Source organism: Macaca nemestrina, chromosome 7 (genome assembly GCF_043159975.1).
Source record: "Macaca nemestrina isolate mMacNem1 chromosome 7, mMacNem.hap1, whole genome shotgun sequence".
NCBI lineage: Eukaryota > Metazoa > Chordata > Mammalia > Primates > Cercopithecidae > Macaca > Macaca nemestrina.
The window spans coordinates 29,174,625-29,194,653 of NC_092131.1; the positions used below are offsets into that span (position 1 = coordinate 29,174,625).

General features: G+C 37.0%; 1 protein-coding gene across 15 annotated transcripts in view; it reads right to left on the reverse strand.

The window, feature by feature from the left end:
- The window catches only part of LOC105495829 (neurexin 3), a 1,710,602-nt gene that overhangs the window by 1,175,004 nt on the left and 515,569 nt on the right, over positions 1-20,029 (reverse strand). The window lies entirely within an intron of this gene.

Sequence of the window (20,029 nt, forward strand, 5' to 3'; positions counted from 1 at the left end):
GAATAGGTGCTTCTTTTCTTTATTTAACTTTTAAGTTCGGGGGTACAAGTGCAGGTTCGTTACACAAGGAAACTTGTGTCATGGGGGTTTGTTGTACAGATTATTTCATCACCCAAGTATTAAGCCTAGTACTCATTAGTTATTTTTAATGATCCTCTCCCTCTTCCCACCCTCTGTCTTCCTACAGGCCCCAGTGTGTGTTGTTTCCTTCTATGTGTCCATGTGTTCTCATTATTTAGCTCCCACTTATAAATGAGAATATGCAGTATTTGGTTTTCTGTTCCTGTGTTAGTTTGGTAAGGATAATGGTCTCCAGTTCCATCCATGTCTCTGCAAAAGATATGATCTCATTCTTTTTTATGACTGCATAGTATTCCATGGTGTATATATTTTGTCTTCTCTAATACTTGATTTTGATGTAACCATGCTAATGAGTATGTAGTGGTATTACATGGTGTTTTAATTTACACTTACTTCATGACTATCATATTTGAACATCTTTTCCTATGTTCACTGGCCATTTGAATCTACTCACTTGTGATGTATCTGTTTAACCTGATTAAGTCTCTTGTAAATTTAAAGAAAAAACACTGATTTTTTTTCTGTCAGTGTTTTATAAGAGTTCTTTATATATTTTGGGTCATGAGTTGTAGTTATATATATTGCAATATCTTGTTGTAGCTTATATATATTGCAAATATCTTCTGCCACTCTGGAACTTACTTCTTACTCTGTTGGTGGTATTCTTTCATATGCTTAATTATAATGTAATTTTCAGTTCTTCCCTTTATTTTTCTTGTATTTATATTGGTATTTTAAATTAATTAATTTATTTAAATAGCTTTTGGGTACAAGTGGTTTTCTGATACATGGATGAGTTATATAGTGGTGAAGTTTCAGATTATAGTGCACCCATACATTAGTGTACACTATACCTGATGTGTAGTTTTTATCCCTAGCTTCCCTCCCACTCTCCTCCTTCTGAGTCCCTAAAGTTCATTATATCACTCTGTATGGCTTTGTGTACTCATAGCTTAGCTCTCACTTATAAATGAGAACATACAGTTTTTGTTTTTCCACTCCTATGTTACTTCACTTAGAATAATGGCTTCCAGCTCCATCCAAGCCACTGCAAAAGACATTATTTCATTCCTTTTAATGGCTGAGTAGTGTTGCATGGTGTATACATATCACATTTTCTGTATCCACTCATTAGTCACTGGGCACTTAGATTGGTTCCACATCTTTGCAATTGCTAATTGTGCTGCTATAAACATACCCATGCAAGCGTCTTTTTCATATAATGACTTTTTTCCTTTGGATAGATACTCAGTAGTGGGATTGCTAGATTGAATGGTAGATCTACTTTTAGCACTTTAAGTAATCTCCATACTGTTTTATATAGAAATTGTATTGCTTTACATTTCCACCATGAGTTTCCTTATCCCCACATTTACACCAACAACTACTGTTTTTTGACTTTTTAATAATGGCAATTCTTGTGGGAGTAAGGTAGTATCTCATTGTAGTTTTAATTTGCATTTCTCTGATTAGTAATGTTGAGCATTTTTTTCTATGTTTGTTGACCATTTATATATCTTCTTTTAAGAAATGTCTATTTATGTCCTTTGCTCGTTTTTTTGCTGTTGCTGTTTCGGTTTTGTTTTGTTTTGTTTTTTTTTAACGGAATCTTGCTCTGCCGCCCAGGCTGGAGTGTAACGGCACGATCTCAGCTCACTGCAACCTACGCCTCTCAGTTTCAAGTGATTCTCCTGCCTCAGCCTCCTGAGTAGCTGGGATTACGGGTGCATGCCACCACACCCGGCTAATTTTTGTATTTTTAGTAGGGGCCAGATTTCACCATGTTGGCCAGGCTAGTCTCGAACTCGTGACCTCAGGTGATCTGCCTGCCATGACCTCCCAAAGTGCTGGGATTACGGGCATGAGCCACGGTGCCTGGCCCTTTGTTCACTTTTTAATGGGATTTTTTTTTTCTTGCTGATTTGAGTCTGGATATTAGTCCTTTGCTGGATGCGTAGTTTGCAAATATTTTCTCCCATTCTGTGGGTTGTCTGTTTACTTTGCTGATTATTTCTTTTGCTGTGCAGAAGCTTTTTTAGTTTAATTAGGTCCCATTTATTTATTTTTGTTTTAGTTACATTTGCTTTTGGGGTCTTTGTCATGAGTTCTTTGCCTAGGCTGATGTGTAGAAGAGTTTTTCCAACTTTGTCTTCTAGAATTTTTGTAGTTCCAGGTCTTATATTTAAGTCTTTGACCCATCTGGAGTTGATTTTTGTATAAGGTGAGAGATGGGGATCCAGTTTCATTGTTCTACATGTGGCTTGCCAGTTTTACTAGCACCATTAATTAAATAGGGTGTTCATTCCCCAATTTATGTTTTTGTGTGCTTTGTCAAAGATCAGTTGGCTGTACATTTTTGGCTTTATTTCTGGGTTCCCTATTCCATTCCATTAGTCTATGCGTGTACTTTTATACTAGTACCATACTAGTTCTTCCCTTCAGAGTTAGTACTTTTCATGCCCTGCTTGTGAATTTTTGTCCATGAAGATTTGCATCTGTTTACTTCTAGATGCTTTCCCATTTTGCCTTCTACATTTAAATCTACAATTCACTTAGATTTGGTTTATGTGTATGGTATGAGGCAGAAGTTAATATCCATTTTTTTTCACAAAAGTATCCCGTTGACCAAGAACTATATATAGAAAGATTATACTTTCCCTTCTGTCATGCAGTAGCACCTTTGATATAATTCATGTCTACACATGTGTGGGCCAGTTTCTGGACTCTCTGTCCACCTGATCCATTTATCTAGTTTAATGCCAACATCTTACAGTTTAAGCATTTGGAAGAATTCATTTGTGAGTCCATATACCCAAGAGTTCTCCTTGAAAGTTTCATTTTCAAATTCAATTTCTTTGATAGATTTTCCATTTCTTCTTCTGACAGTTTTTCTCATCATCCCTATTTTTTACCACTTTCCTAAGAACTCTAATTCCATTTACCCTCTTCCCAATTTTCTGACACGTTTTTATTTTAAGATATTTTACATATATTTAAAACCCATCAGATATTATAATTTTATACTCTCAATAATTCTTTACATTTACAAGTTTTATTGCTGTTCATCCTTTCTTGTACTTCCATGGTTCCACCTGGGATCATGTTACTTCTGCTTAAATAACTTATTTTAGTATTTCTTTTAGAGCCAACAATAAATTTTCTCATTTTTTGGTTTGTCTGAAAGCATATTTCTTTTTTATTTTTTAAAGACTATTTTCACTGATTGTAGAATTCTAAAACAGGGTGCAATTATTTTCTTTTAGCATTCTGAATATGTTTTCTTGTCTTTTGGTGAGCATCATTTATCTTAGGAGGTCAACTTCAATTCTTATTGTTTCTTCCCTGATGTTAATGCATCTTTTTCTCTGGTTGCTTTTTAGAGTTTCTCTCTGTTATGTTTGTACGAGCTGAACTAAAGTGTTCTAAGATGTCCTAAGGTGTTCTTTAGTATTTATCCTGCTTGTTCTTCCTGACAATTATTAATCAGAGGCTTGTTGTCTTTTTTCCATTTTGGAAAATTCTCAGTGAACTGATTTCAACTATTATTTATTCCTTATTCTTTCTCTCTAGTCCTCTGACCTTAATTCACTGTATATTTGACCTTTTCCTATGTTGCATATGTATTTTCTTCTCTTTTCTGATGTTTTCATCTTTGCCTCTCCAATCTTGTATTTTCTATAATCTGTCTTCTAGATAATAATCTTCTATAATCTGTCTTCTAGATAATAATCCTCTCTTTAGCTATGTCTTATGTTCTTAAACATATCTACTGAGTTCTCAATTTTCGCTATTATGTTCTTCAATCATTTGATACTTTTATCTTGATCCCAGTTCTCAGCCACAGTTCTCTATCCTGTCCTGGATATTTAGTACAGTTATTTTAAAGTCTATTTTTGATGACTCTAACATATGGTTCCTCTATAGGTTTGCTTCTAGCATTAATTTTTTCTCCTAGTTTTTGGTAATTGTTTTATCTCCTGGTATACCTGGCAATAGTTAATTAACTGCTAGACCCTGTGTATAAAAACAAAAAATAATAATTTGAGGCTCTAAGTAATGTTATCTCTTCCAGGAAGGAAAATATTTTTGCTTCTGGCAAAAAATAGTGGTAGATCTTCTTAATCCATTCCAAAACTGAACTGATTCGAAGTTATGTTTCTATCTTTGTAGGAATTGGTTGATTTGTGTTAGCTCTTCTTATTCCTAGGTGATATCCCTTCAAGGATCACAAATGAAAACCTGGGGTATTTATCAGGGCCTTTCTCATTGGATAGATCCAGACTCTGTTTTTGTCCCCCAGCTCCCTAAGACAACTGAAAGTTTGACTCAAGTTTTCGGCCTCTTTGACACCACTCTCTGCTTAACTTCTTGGAAATGTCCTGCAGGGAGAATGTATCCAGAGTTTTAATCCCACCTCTTTGTGGTCCTCTTCTCTTTTCTTGGGATCTTGGTGTCAAGTCCTCTCTGCTTTGGTGGATTCATGATGCCTTCAGATTGATCATTTTATGCTCTGTCCAGATTTTTCTAGTTGTTCTTAGTGACAGGGTCACTCCGGCACAAGCTTATCCATCATAATTAGAAATCTCCCATAGTATTTTAAATATCTTTGTAATATAACATGTTTTGTACTTCCTCAAATCACTATAATTATTTTCATCCAACTTGCCAATATTTCTAACTGGTCTGAGGAAGAAACCATGAAGGAAGAAACCATTCAGTATCAATTTTGGATCCCTATGGCTAGCACAGTACTTAACACATAATAGATATTTAATATACGTTGGCTAAACTGAACTGAATTAAAATGGAGACAGATACAATGAGAGTATCACCACAGGAAAAATGTCTTTCTAGCTTCTTAACACTATTTGAAGATGAGATGATATTTTCTCATAAAATTATATGCTTATAATAATTTTTAGCCTTTAGTTCAACCACTCTTTCTATGTACTTGAATTTTTAAAATGTCCACACCATGCTATGATTTCTTTCTGTGTATTTCTGCATCTCTCTCTCCATCTTCCTCTTTTCAGTCATTGAATACAGGACACATTTATAATATAAATTGTTATCACAGTTAAAATACTTAGAACTTAATAGAAGAATATATACAGTGGGCCCTCTATATTTGTGGGTTCCATGGATTCAAACAAACACATATAAAAATATTCAGAAAAAAATTGCATGTGTACCGAGTACAAACAGACTTGTTTTTCTTGTCATGATTTTCTAAACAATACAGGACAAGAGCTATTCACATAGCACTTACATGCTATTAGGTATTGTAAGTAATCTGAGATGATCTGAAGTATACCGGAAGACGTGTGTTGGTTACATGCAAATACTCTACCACTTTGAATCAGGAACTTGAGCATCTGTAGATTTTAGCATCCAAGGGAGGTCCTGAAATAAATCTCCCATGTTCCCCATGAGTATGAGAGACAACTGTATATATATACAGTATATTATATATACTGTATATATACATATAAGATGTATATATAATATATGTAATATATAATATACATATAACATACATACTATGTACTGTATATACATATAGTACATACATATTATGTACACTATATATTATGTACGTATTTTAGATACTATATATACATATAAAATATGTGTAGATACACAATGCATATGCATATATACACAATATAAAATATGTAATTATACATATATTTATATAGTCTTAGATTATAGATTAGTCATTCTTAATGTTACTTTTCAAGTTAAATGTAGAGAAATAGAAATCCTTCTATTTGGCTGTAGAATCTCATGTACTTAAACATCACATTGACTCAAAAGCTGATGGTAACTAGACAATGGATTTGAAACAGGAGAGGGATATCTTCTACCTGAGCATCATTTTATCTCCAACACTTAGCAGAGTGCCTGACATATGGAAGTGTTTAATACATGGTTATTTGATAAATTAATCAATGAATGCTCAGAAGTTTACTCGAGCTCAATAATTCAACGATTTCAATGTTTCCATCCTTGTCAAACTACTGCTTCGGGTTTTCTATAAGGCCATTGTAGCATTGAACCTCACTTCCCAGTCACAAATAAAGGAAGCAAAGCTAGCATCACTCTTGGAAAAGAAATAAATCTCAACACACTTATTCTGAAAAATTTAGTAGCTTTCCATACATTAGCATGTTATTAAAGTTAATTCATCAAATTGAAATTAATTAATTAAGAGCAGAGCCATTTTCTGTTGCACAGTTGGACTTTCAGGCTAAGCTGAACAATATAAGGTTTTTAAAATCATATAACAACAAAAGCAAATATTTCGTTTATTGTAGAAAATGGAAGAAAATGACTAACACAAAAAAGGGTCCACACTAATAGCAATGATAAGGTAAGTCAACCATATGATCTACAAAGACTAAAACACAGGACATTCTGTGATGGGAATTGTTGGTCTGACAGACTCCATTGTTAATTATACATTTCAAACCTAGAGAGATGATAAGGATTTCCTATATATCCATCAATGCCTCTAACGAGGAAAGCCTAAAGTTGGTAAAAAAAAAAAAAAAAAAAAAAAAAAAAAAAAAAGAATGTATTTTGGTAATACTTTTTTTCAATGAAAACAACCATTTATAACAGTTTTTGTGCCTTTATTTCCTGTTGCTGCAGTAATCATATCTGGTTTGAGGATTTGTGTTCTGCTTTATCATCTGAAGGAGAGTATGGCCCTGTGATCTTCTCATCTATCCTGACATTTTTGAAAGATGGTACATGTGAGCAATTGAGGCCAGAGTAATGAAATTCTGCAAGGACTAGAAGAACTGCAACAGTTCTAAATTAAAAAGACAGCAAGTTGCTGCTAATGAAGAGACCAGCTCCAAGCTGACACCTGCAGGGGAGGCCACTCACGGGGGCATAGTAGAATAGGAAATGAGGGAGGTAATGTGCAATATATGCATATTGAGGCCTCTGGATTCTCAACAGAAACAAGGACCTTGAAACGGGAATTTTAGGCATATGTTTTACAGGGTAAATCTGGCTTATACTATATTGAGTTGGTTTATACAATATTATTTGATTTACTGACAATACCAAAAATTGTCAAGGATGCAAGGAAACTGGAATATTTATATTCTGCTGGTGGGAGTGTGAATTTGTACATCACTTTGGAAAGCAATTTGGCAATACCTGGTAAAGTTATAAACATCCAGCTTATGACCTAGCAGGAAATTGCGCTTCTAGATATATGTACTAGATAAACTCTGGCACAAATGTGGATAAAAATATACCGCAGTGGCTGGGTGTGGTGGGAGATGATTTTAGATCCAAGCTGAATCAGGAGGATTGCTTGAGCCCAGGAGTTTAAGACTAGCCTGGGCAACATAGTGAAACCCTGTATATCAAAAAAAAAAAAAAAAAAGGATGGAGCATGAAGTAATAGTAGTTAATATGAATGACTGAAATCAACATAGATAAATCTTGAAAACATTATGTTTAAAAAGTAAGCTGTACAGATATGCACAGTATTATACCACTTACATAAATTTTAAACACTCAAAGTATAATATATATTGCTTAAGAACATAAACACTACAGATATATCTCAAAAATATTGTGGGTTCAGTGACAGACCACTGCAATAAAGCGAATATCCCAATAAAGTGAGTTAAACAAATGTTTTTGGTTTCCAGTGCATACAAAAATTATGTTTACACTATACTGTAGCCTATTAAGTGTGTAATAGCATTATGTTTAAAAAAAATGTACACAACTTAATTAAAATCACTTTATTGCTAAAAAAAATGCTAACAGTCATCTGACTTGACAGCCTTCAGCAAGTTGTAATCTTTTTGCTGCCTCAGTTTTCATAACCACTAATCAGCCTAGTGGTTACTGAATGTTGGGGTGGCCGTGGCAATTTCCTAAAATAAAACAACAACGAAGTTTGCCACATTGATTGACTCTTCCTTTCACAAAAGATTTCTCTGCAGCATGTGATGCTGTTTGACAGCATTTTACCTTCAGTTGAACTTCTTACAAAATTGGAGTCAATCTTCTCAAATCTTATAATTCCTTTACCAATTAAGTTATGTAATATTCTAAGTCCTTTGTTGTCTTTTCAACATTGTCCACAGCGTCTTTACCAAGAGTGGATTCCATCTCAAGAAACTGCTGTTTTTTTGCACATCCATAATAAGCAACTCCTCATCCACTCAAGTTTTATCATGAGATTGCATCAATTTAGTCACATCCTCAGGCACTCCTTCCAGGGTTTTCTTTTTCCTACTTTCACCATATCTGCGGTTACTTCCTCCACTGAAGTGTTGAACTCCTAAAAGTCACCCATGCGGGTTGTGATCAGCTTCTTCCAAACCTCAAAATCATCCATAAGAGCTAGAATCAACTTCTTCCAAACTCCTGTTAATGTTGATATTTTGACCTTTCCTCATTAATCACAAATGTTCACAATGGTATCTAGAATGGTGAATCCTTTCTAAAAGGTTTTATGATCCATCAGAGAAATCACTATCTATGGAAGCTATAGCCTTACAAATGGCATTTCTTAAATAATAAGGCACAAAAGTCTAAATTTCTCCTTGAGCTGCAGAATGATGTTGTGTTAGCAGGCATAAAAACATTAATCTTAGTGTACATTTGTATCAAAGCTTTTTGGTAACTAAGTGCCTTGTCAATGAACAGTAATGTTTTTGAATAAAATCCTTTGTTTTCTGAGTAGTAGGTCTCAAAATTTGGCTTGAAATATTCGGTAAACCATGCGGTAAACAGATGGGCTTTCATCCAGACTTTGTTGTTTAACTTATAGAGTACAGGCAGAGTAGATTTAGCATAATTCTTAAGGGCCCTAGGATTTTTGGAATGGCAAATGAGCATTGGTTTCAACTTAAAGTCACCAGCTATATTAGATTCTAAAAAGAAAGTTCAGCCTGTCCTCTAAAGCCAGGCACTGACTTTTCCTCTCTAGCTATGAAAGTCCTAGCTGGTTTCTTATCCAGTAGAAGACTTTTTACCTACATTGAAAATGTGTTGGCTAGTGTAGCCATCTTCATCAATGATCTTGCCTAGATCTTCTGGATAGCTTGCTGCAGGTTCCACATCAGCACTTGCTGCCTCACCTTGCACTATTATGTTATGGAGATGGTTTTCTTGAGCTAACCTCTACTAATTTCAAACCTTTCTTCTGCAGCTTCCTCACCATTCTCAGCCTTCATAAAACTCAAGCATTAGGGCCTTGCTCTAGATTAGGCTCTGAATTAAGGAAATGTGTGGCTGGTTTGATCTTCCACCTAGACCAGAAAAATTTTCTCCACATCAGCAATATCTGTTTTACTTTCTTATCATTCATGTGCCCACTTTTAATATCCTTCAAGAACTTTTCTCTTGCCTTTACAGCTCGGCTGTTTGGCCTAAGAGGCCTAGCTTTCAGTCAATCTCAACTTTAGATATGCCTTTCTCACTAAACGTATTAATTTTTAGCTTTCGATTTAAAGTGAGAAACGTGCAACTCTTTTTTTCTACTTGACGGCTTGGAGGCCACAGTAGGGCTATTAGTTGGCCTAATGTCAATATTACTGTATCAAAGAGAATAGGGAAACCTGAGGAGAGGGAGAAGGCTGGAGGAACAGCTGGTTGGTGGAGCAGTCAGAACCCATGCAACATGTATCTATGAACATTTTACATGTGCATGGGTCATGGCGCCCCAAAACAATTACAATAGTAACAACGAAGATAACTAATCATAAATTATCACGGACAGATATAAGAAGAAGTCTGAAATCTTCCCAGAATTACCAAAATGCAACACAGAGACATGAAGTCAGCACATGCTGTTGGAAAATGCTTGATGCAAGGTGGCGGCAAAACTTCCATTTGAAAAAAGAAAATTCAGTATCTCAAAAGTGCGAGAAGGTAAAGAGCAATAAAATGAAGTATGCCTGAATAGTCAAATTTTAAAATATGGCCCAGAAGACTCCACAGAAACTTCCGAATAGTTGTTTCCTGTGACACTAGAATCTTTCCCAACACTACCAATCTGTCTGAGCTGGCATAATAATAAAACTTATTTGATCCTGTAATTTCCCTAAGGTATTTCAAACCTTCTTTTCTCACTGTATCCTTAAGCTTTGAAATTTTTCTAGGGCAAAATTAACTCATCAAGGATATAATGGAGCTACTCCAGAAGTGCTGAAAAAATTTAGAGGGATAAAGATACGATCAACAGAAATGCACTGGACCAGTTACTCTCCCAGATCCATGCACTTGGCTTCTCTTCTTTCTTTGACTCCTTTCTATATAATGCGTTCTCAGGAGAGACATCTTACAGGTCTTTCTTTATGTTTAGAGACTTCTAGATTCCACTCATTCCTTTATCACTTCTTGCCCAGGCTTTGGTTGCTATAAGATGACCTGGGGGATGATTTGCATGTGGGAGATTCTCTCCTGTCTCTAATGCCTAGAAGGCCAAGTGGAAAAGAACGTGAGGTGCAAAGAAAAAGCCTCCCAATTCTGCCTCTTATTTAGGCCTTATGTCAGTTCACAGGACAAGGAGACCAGAGAAAGCTTTAAAACTGCACTTGGTCTGGCACATTCTATACAATGACTAAGTGCTTCTTCAGAGTCTGGTGCCACCTACTTAGCTGCCATTCTAGTTCTTTATCACCCTACACTGAGCACCTGCTGTGTGGAGAACTCATCACTGTCATCATGCTCTTTTGTTGACTCGATCATTCTTAGACTACATCTGACATCAAAAATAGCTTGTACTATTCTTAAGTACAGAAAGCCTTGCTTCTCTATTGTAAATGGGAAATTACGAAGACTGAGGAATGTTTTCTGTGGATACTTCCAACTAAGACACTGAATTTAGAATGGACAAAAAGGACTACTTTTATTCTAATTCAAGCAAAACATTTTAATATGACCTGGAAGACATAAAAGTCATCAGTGTAGGGCTGAAAAGCCACCTGCCTCTGCAACCCCCTTTCCCTTAATAGTCTATAAATACCGCGATGTTTTTACCCTGGGGACCTATTAAGGAACTTTCACCCACCACACTCACTGCTAATGGATCAGCACCAAAACCACAAATTCTTTTGTCCCAGCCACATAAACACTCACAATGTGGTAAGAAATGTTATTACCCACCAAAATTACCCAGATACATGCCCTAGGCATGAAAGACTTTTCCCTTATGAGCACCAATGATTCATTTGAAGAAACAATTGAAGTAATGATTTTCCTGTTCTTGAGATGCCGAGGATCTCTCATTTTTATTAAAAATTTCAATGTGCTTGGAGTAGGGTGCATTGACCAGGGATCCAGGGCTTCAGAAAGGTCCCCCATTATTTGCAGAATAATCAGCGCCTACAAATGTGTTAGAAATTTGTAGACACCAAAAACACCTTGCCTTTATAAGCAAATAGACTTGAAAGAGGCTTTGATTATCTCAGGCCAGCTTCTGCCTTGTTTTAACCTCAAGTGAACAGAGTTTAATCTGAGAGACACACAAAAGCCCTAATGCCCTCATTCCTGACCCAGTCCTAACAGGGACAGGAGGCATAATAGCTGCTTCTGTCTCAGTTTCCCAGTTTCTGATAGGCAGTTCAGTCTGCAAACTCAGAGAGCACTCATGAGCTGTGGGCTGCCATGTGGCCACTGGGTGGCAGCTGTATCTGCTCTGTCACATGGGCCCACTATAGGCATACCTTTTTGGATAATAGTCTTGGATATGCAGCCTTACATTCCGCTCTCCTCAAAAAACCCGAGACAACTGAGAACTTTAGTTTGCTTAGATTGGGCCATGACAAGCCTTCCTATGGAAGGTGCCATGGACTGAATGTTCACGTTTTCCCCAAATTCATATACTGAAACCCTGATCTCCAACATGATGGTATTTGGAGGTGGGATCTTTGGTTCTAATTAGATCATGAGTAGGAGCCCTCATGAGTGGGATTAGTGCCCTTAGGAGAAGAGACACAAGAGAGATGATCTCTGCTTTCCACCATGTGAGGATACAAAAAGAAGACCATCTGCAGACCAAGAAGCAGGCCTTGATCTTGGGCTTTCCAGCCTCCAGAACCATGAGAAATAAATGTTTGTTGTTTAAGCCACCCAGTCTACGGTATTCTGTTTGGGCAGCCTGAACTGACTGAGGCACCTGGGAATCTGCCTTTATTTTCGTACCCACACCCCAAACTTGACATGTGTTTTGGAACCATATACAGCTCCACCTGACTCCTATAACCTCCAAGTGCCAGTGCCACCTCATGGATGACACCACTGGCATCAACAGTAGCTTGAACCATTGCTTGGACTGCCTGGCTGCCCTGTAAAATGAAACGAAATCAAAACAACACAAAAACACCACACAGCCTCTGCAGCACAATTGGCTGCACCAGGCTTTGTGAGACATTCCAAAGAATGAATCTTACCCATGCAGGTTTGATTCATTCCCCCAACTCGTGGGGTCTTTTGTCACTGCCAATCCCAGCAGGGCTAGTACCTGGGCCTATTAATTTATGACAGGTGACTTAGATTTCAGGTCACAGGATTTAACCTGCAGCAAATCCAAATTTGCATAAGGATAATGGGCTTTCTACTACATTTGATGCCAATAAACTCTAATGTGGTAATTAACCACTGAGCACATTTACTGATAAGCTGTTCATTAGAGAAAAACATGACAACTAGCAGTGTTATCAGAGACCACAATTTTCAAATCTCTTTTAGAAATGCTTTTCTGTCTATAGGGACTAAAAGCTGGCAAAAATCACAGAGTAGTCATTTTCAATACTATTTTCATGAAATCTCCAGTATAATAAGCCCTTAGAAATGAGAACCAGGTTTACAGATTTCACTTTATTTTTTTCATTTAAGCTTTCTCTTCACCTTACATTTCTTTCATGGGATACGGAACTGATGAAGGCATTGGCAACTTCTTTTTTGTTTGTCTATGTTAAGCCAGGATTGGCTCATTCAGTCACACAGGAAGCATGTTTTTATACATCGGTATGTTATGCTAGAGGGAAGAGTCCTATGGGTGTGACCAATTCCCATTAATAGTGCATCTAGCATTTAGTCTTCTCTTTCAAGAATATTTTCTCTCCTAGTCCTCTATAGATGGCATACTCCCAACTCACTATCTCTTGGACCTGAATCTCTTTGTCATTAGCATCATTATTTGGGAAGTATCCACAAAGCACATGGTCCAACCTACCTCAGTTGTGCTAATCTAATGACCAGAAGTAATCAATTCACACTGACTGCATGCACTTAATACATGTTAGCCATGGTTCCTGGCCCTGGGGATACAAAGATAAATAAATACTGTTGGTCCTCAAATAGCAAACAATATTTGGATGCCTTTGCTTGTCCCTTGGTTCTTCACTCGCATTTGTTCTTCTGTTAAGAGTAATTTGGTTGAGTTCTGTCTGGAGAAGAACAGCATTTAGGCAGAAACATTAGATGGAGATGCTCACAATATTCTAGTTCATGTTGGTCTCTCCCTCCCAAAGTCTTTAGTACAAATTGCTTTGTATCACTGACTCTGCCATATGATATAGCATTTTGTTATATTTCTTTATGATTAGATCTTTCAAGTTCTGTGTATTTTTTTGCACCAACTACATCTTTATCTGCTGTAAATTCTTTATGCAATAAACATACAGACAGATAAGATGGCAAGCTGCTTTGAAAGGAAAAAAAAAAATCCTGTCATATCACGCTTAAAAATGCATAGCATTCAACAAATGCCTTAAACTGAATTGAACTCAACTGCATTGATAGTGTCTCCCAATATTCTTCGGTGTCCCAAAGTTACAAATCTATGAGGTTTGTGTTCCATTCGCTAAACATATAAATACATCCTTGAGGTTTTATAGTTTTCAACTGTGACTTTTTAATGTATTATGATAAATAGATGGTGAGCCAATAAAACTCTCATTATCAGTTAAATCTAATGATAGAGCTAATCAATTAGAGGATAATATAAATGCAAAACACAAATTATAGGAAAAATGCAAAAAAAAAATGCATTTTTAAAAATTTAAAGCAACTGAAAATACACCTATGAAATATTTCTTTTTTCATGTTTTTGACTTTATTTACTTATTTTTATACTTTTAACTTTCAGTTTCAGAGGGTCCATGTGCAGGTTGATATATTGTGTGATGTTGATGTTTGAGGTACAATTGATCCCATCACCCAGATACTGAGCATAGTACCCAATAGCAACGTTTCTTATATGCACTTTGTTTAATAAATATATTTTCAGAAGTTTGAAATTATTCACTGGGATCTTGTTTCAACATTTAGTTTTCCTATATCTTTAGCTTTTCCACTTCTACTGCCTTTTTTTCTCTCTGAATTTGAAAATGATTATCTCTGTCATTCAAAAGCAAAACAAAATGATTATCTACGATGTTTAAATTCCCAGCTATGAGGGCACTTTCAGTTCTCAACGTATTGGTCCTCTCTTTGGCACTGACCTCTGCTGACTATGCCATATAACTGGAAACTTCCTACTTTCTTAGCTTCTATGACAACATTTTCTCTAGTTCTTCTCCTGCCTCACTAATTTTCCCTTTTAAGGCTTCTTTTAAATCTTAGTTACTCTCAGAAGTCTTCTTTAAAATACATTGTTCTTCCTTTTGATGTGGTTTCTTACCTGATCTCATCAATTTCAATTAATTTAACTCTATTGCTTATATTTTAATTACAGTTACAGCTCCAGCTATTCAACTTGACCTTGTTCTCCAGCTAACACAGGTACTTCCCACTCAACACATCAAAAACCACACTTTCCCCATTAGGCCTGTCTCTCCTCCAGCACACCTACATTCAATTAATGTTGCCAAGCCAGAAACTTCTGGTTTCTTCCTGCCCTTACCTGGAATATCCAATCAGTTAACAAATCTTACTCATCACTTCTTGTTGATCTTCTCATACCCAGTTATACCCACCTAAAAATAAGGCCCTAGCCCTTGTGCATGCACACATCTTAAACCTTATTTTACATTACTCCAGCAACACTGAGCTCTATGTTTAAGAAATGTGTTAGCAGACTTAAAATACTTAGCATTCCTGACACATGGTAAACACTCAATAAATGTTAGCCGCTATTACTGTCAGAGGCATTTGAACTAGAGAAACTCCATCTTGAATAGGGGCTGGGTAAAACAAGGCTGAGACCTACTGGGCTGCATTCCCAGGTTAGGCATTCTAAGTCACAGGATGAGATAGGAAGTTGGCACAAGATATAGGTCACAAAGACCTTGCTGATAAAACAGAATATGGTAAAGAAGCCAGCCAATATACCCAAAGGATTATAAATCATTCTACGACAAAGACACATGCACACGTATGTTTATTGTGGCACTATTCACAATAGCAAAGATTTGGAACCAACCCAAATGTCCATCAATGATAGACTGGATTAAGAAAACGTAGCACATATATACCATGGAATACTATGCAGCCATAAAAAAATATGAGTTCATGTCCTTTGCAGGGACATGGCTGAGACTGGAAACCATCATTCTCAGCAAACCATCACAAGATCAGAAAACCAAACGCCACATGTTCTCACTTATAAGTTGGAGTTGAAGAATGAGAACACATGGACACAGGGAGGGGAACATCACATACTGGGGCCTGTCAGGGGGTGGGGGACTAGGGGAGGGATAACATTAGGAGAAATACCTAATGTAGGTGACAGGTTGATGGGTGCAGAAAACCACCAGGACATGCGTATACCCATGTAACAAAACTGCATGTTCTACACCTGTAACCCAGGACTTACAGTTAATTAAAAATAAATAAATAAATTAATTAAAAAAAAAAAACCTGCTGGCCAAAACCCACCAAAACCAAAATGGTGACAAAAGTGACCTCTGATCATCCTCACTGCTCATTATACACTAATTATAGTTATTAGCATGCTAAAAGACACCCTATATGGTCTAAAAAAGAGAGGAACCCTCAGTCCCAGGAATTGCCCTCCCTTTCTTCCCTTTCCCAGAAAAAGGGAAAAAGCTATGAAGCAAGAAGAGACCCATGTGTCACTATGGGTGTGAAACTAAAAACATCCACACAAACAGGCCTCAGCTCTATAATAATCAAGCCAAACTACACCTGTAGTGTGGTAGCACAGAGCCTGGTCTTTAGCAGATACTTAATAAATAGGTACCTCTTGTTTAGCATATAATCAAGAAACAACCATAAAATAGCCAACCAGCAGCCATCAGGGCTGCTCTGCCTATGGAGTAGCCATTCTTTTATTCCTTTACTTTCTTAATAAACTTCTTTCACTTTATGGACTCACCCTGAATTTTCTCTTAGTCCAAGTACTTTCTACTGGGGTCTGGATCAGGATCCCTTTCCGGGAACAATACTATTACTACTACTACCATTACAGCCACTTCTACTTCCTTTATTCTTATTATTAGTTCTCTACGCTTATCATGTTATTTTGCATTTTTGTGACTTTACTGATGCTATTCCCTCTCCATGGAATTATTGTTTTTGTCTAACTCCTCACTCTTAAAATATTTTTTTAAAACTTTTGTTCATTTTCTTTCTCTTTCAGGAGGCCATCTCTAACATCTCAGATCAGGCTCAGTGCTCTTATCTAGGGCTTCATTGTAAACCTGTGAAAACTTTGATCTATCTATCTAGGTAGACAGACAGATCTAAGTAGGTAGGTAGGTAGGTAGATAGAGTTTAATATGTTGCATTATAATCATCAGGTTTTGCCTGCCATTTAACTACAGCAACAGTCAGCAAAGTAACCCTCTGGGGCCAATCCAATTCACTTCCTGCTCTTCTAAATAAAGTTTTATTAGAACACAGACATACTTACTTGTTTACATAGTATCTATGACTGCTCACATGCTTGATGACAGTTTGATAGTTGTGATAGAGACCATACGGCTCATTAAACCAAAACTATTTACTCTCTGGTTCAGAGAGTCTCAGCTTCAGCACTATTGAGACCCAGGACTGGATAATTCCTTATCACAGAAGGGCTGTACTGTGCATTGTAGGCCTACAGTGTAGCAACATTCTTGGCCTCTGCCCACACCAGCAGCATCTTCCCTTCAATATCCCTTTACTCCCCTCTAACCACGCCTCCACCCAGTTTTAACAACTAAAAGAGTCTCCAGACATTGTCAAATATTTCTTGGGGTCAAACTTGTCTCCACTTGAGAAGCCACTAACCTGGCCCTTTATGGAAAATTTTGTCAACCCCTGAACTATAAGATCTTCCAGGAAAGAAACTGTCCAGTTCTCTTTGCATTCCAAATACCATACCTAAAATATAATCATAGAAGCTCATTAATCAATCATTTAAAGGTAACTGAAAGATCGTAAGACACGGCAAAGCAATTTAAACTTCATAAGCATTTTAGACCTGAATGGGACACTGGTGATCATCAAGCCAATACCCAATTTTACAGCTAAGTTTTGCTTCCTTAAGCATTTTAAACATCATCCATAAGAACAGTTACATTAATATCTATGAAAAAAAGTTATGCTAAGAAAGATAATTTTGTCGGGCACGGTGGCTCATGCCTGCAATTCCAACACTTTGGGAGGCCGAGGTGAGTGGCTCACTTGAGGTCAGAAGTTCAAGACCTGCCTGGTCAACATGGTAAAACCCGTCTCTACTAAATATACAAAAAAAAAAAAATAGCCAGGCGTGGTGGCAGGCACCTGTAATCCCAGCTACTTGGGAGGCGGAGGCAGGAGAATCACTTGAACCTGGGAGGCGGAGGTTGCAGTGAGCCGAGATCGCGCCATTGTGCTCCAGCCTGGGCAACAAGAGCAAAACTTCATCTCAGAAAAAAAAAAAAGAAGATAATCTATCACAATCTCATTTGATTGCCAGGAATTTTAAAAATGTGAAATCACTGCATTCATATTTCACATATGCACACATATTTATCCATGAGTGAGATTTTTCTTACAATGTCCATAAAGAAGAAATTATTCTCCTTTGGCAGATGGGATCATTTCAATTGTGGTCAAAATGTAATATGGAGAAACAGCAGCTTTCTTACAGTCAATCAAGAAATTCATTTGGAGGATATAAATTCCTTTCCACTGTCTTTAACAATTTGATATCATATACAGCATTGCTGTAACTACAAAAACTGTGTTTTCAAAGGGATTGTATGCAAGCCAGAAAAGCTAACAAATGACTATGGGTTCTGTAAGGACCAACTGAATGACAAAATAGCTAGTATTTCTTGAGTACTCACTATGAAACAGATTCAGCTAAAGGTTTTATTGCATCATCTCATTTGCTCCTCATAAGAAAAGTCTCTGAGGTAAGTGCTATTAAGATACTACTTTTATAGATAAATAAACTGAGTTTCAGAGACGCTAACTAACTTGCCCAAGGCACATAGGTAGTAAGTGGGAAAACAAAAATTTGAACCTGGAAGTCTACCTCCTAAATCTGAGCTGACACACCCTGTATTACACAAGTGTGTTTGGAATTCAGAAGTGAGAAAAGACCACTGTTAACCCAGTGACCAGTCAAGCAGGTGGCCATGAGCTAGGTTCTAGAAGAAAAGGTAAGCATCAGACAGAAAAGAGAAAGGGAGAACTTCTTGGCTAGAAGAATCAAATAAACAAGTTATAGACAAAAGAACTGAAAACATACATTTAGAGTAATAGGAAAAGACTACCCGGTTAAATGTAGGGAGGAACTATGAGGAGGTGGCAGCCAAGTTGAAGACAAACTGCAGAAGGCCTTGAGTGGGAGGCTGAAGAAGACATGCTCTGGTGGGCACTGGATGTGTCCAAAGAATGGCACAAAGAGCAAAACGGGGCAGAATGCAGCATGGAGAGAAAGCAGAGAGAACAGAGGTGGAAAGACTCATCATGACACCACGATAGGCGAAGTACTATGGTGCAGAGGGAGAGGCAGGAGTGAAGGGACCAGGAAGCAGAGGACAGAGATGAGTGAGAAATATATAGGGAATTGCCAAGGGAATTTTGTGTTTGATTAAATGAGGGCAAAAAGGAAGAAGGGGAATGAGAAGGAAAGATCGCATCTCACTTTGAGGTTTCTAACTCAAGTGAATAGGTAATGACAGTATGAGCTGTTCTAAACATATTGAATTCTACATAACCATGCCCCATCCTTCTCTCATTTAGCACACTGTACCCACTCTCCCTTATAGAAGCTATGGGTCGTCCAATGCTGCTTTTCTTATCTTTCCTTTTTCAAACCTTATAACCATTTTGTTTTGCCTTTTTCCCTACCATCTCCTAGAAAGAGTAATTTTTTTTTTATCTTCCTGAGCTTAACAAAGTGCAGGTCAAGAGAAGGGTTTTATGAAAAGAGAGACTAACACTTGTTTTTAACTCTGAGAAGAAGAAACAAATAGGCAAATATCAAAGCTGCAAGAGAAAAGTTCTAGAGATCTGTGTACAACCATGTGAATATAGTCAAAAATACTGTAGCATACACTTAAAATTTTGTTAAGGAGTAGATTTTGGACTATGTGTTTTTTTAACCACAATTTGTAAAACAAAAAAAATACAGACATATACTGCAAGAAAGAGTGGAAATAACTGAGGAATTCAGGAGTTGAAAGGGAGAGAAGGAGATGCTGAGCACAGGTAACACATGAGCTTACAAAGATAGAGGGACACCTCACTTTCGAGGATAAAGGGAAAGAGAAAATCAAGCTAGATATGGGATAAAAGGAAGATGAAGACCCTGAAGTAGAGCTAAGTTTGATAAATTGACATTTCCTAGCCTGGATCTTTTTGGAAAAGCAGTATATCCAGCCCTAGATATTTATTTCCTCTCACTACCTCTCTCACTGAGCCATGGCCACCATCCCCTCCTAGACTTTTCTTGAATGTGCCAAGTTTTCCTTGCTTTAGGTCCTTTTTGTCCTAGTAGCTTCCTCTGATTGGAATGACCTCT